The following is a 783-nucleotide window of genomic DNA, read 5'->3' on the forward strand; positions in this document are numbered from 1 at the left end:
AAAGTTTTTGTTTTGAAAAAAAAACACTAATTTTAACTAATCAATTTGACTGTTGAACTTTTTTTTTAGTTTTATTTTACGTTTAGTATAAATAAATAGTTAAAAGTTTAAACTAGAAATAATTTATTACTACCAAAAAATATTTTGACGAATCGACCCAACAAATTTTGTAGGTTTTTTTAAAAGTTTATGACATGATCTTTTTAACTAACAGGCTTTATAAAAAATTCAAATATAACCTATTTAATAAAATAAATCGAATTGAACCTTAAGGAGAATAGGGGATTTTTTATTTTTATAAATTAAATAAATGTAATAATTACTAAAATAAATAATTTAAAAAATATTTATCAAAATAAATACCTCTCTCTTATTTCGTTTATACTGTAAACGAGATAATTTTGCATGTATCTCATTTATAGCGTAAACAAAGAGAGAGGTATTTATTTAATTTATAAAAATAAAAAATCCTAAGGATAGGACGATAGGTATGGTGCCATGCCAATAATTCATACGAGGAAACCTCTCATCATCCTTAATTAAGTAACGACGTTATCTCCATTATGAGTTAGGGCCATGGGCCAAGGCAGGGTAAGTGGATAACCTCTTAGCTAGCAGTGTGGTCAGTGGTCCATTATTTTTTTGCTTTAATTTGATGAGATCTTGACTTAAAACGCCCATTTAATTAGCACCCACAAGTGGATAATATGCCTTCAGCCCTTCATCTTGTGAAATCTTGTCGGATTTGTAGGCTCTTTGATCTTATTACAAGTTTTACGGGAC

This window comes from Arachis ipaensis, chromosome B06 (assembly GCF_000816755.2).
Source record: "Arachis ipaensis cultivar K30076 chromosome B06, Araip1.1, whole genome shotgun sequence".
Lineage (NCBI taxonomy): Eukaryota > Viridiplantae > Streptophyta > Magnoliopsida > Fabales > Fabaceae > Arachis > Arachis ipaensis.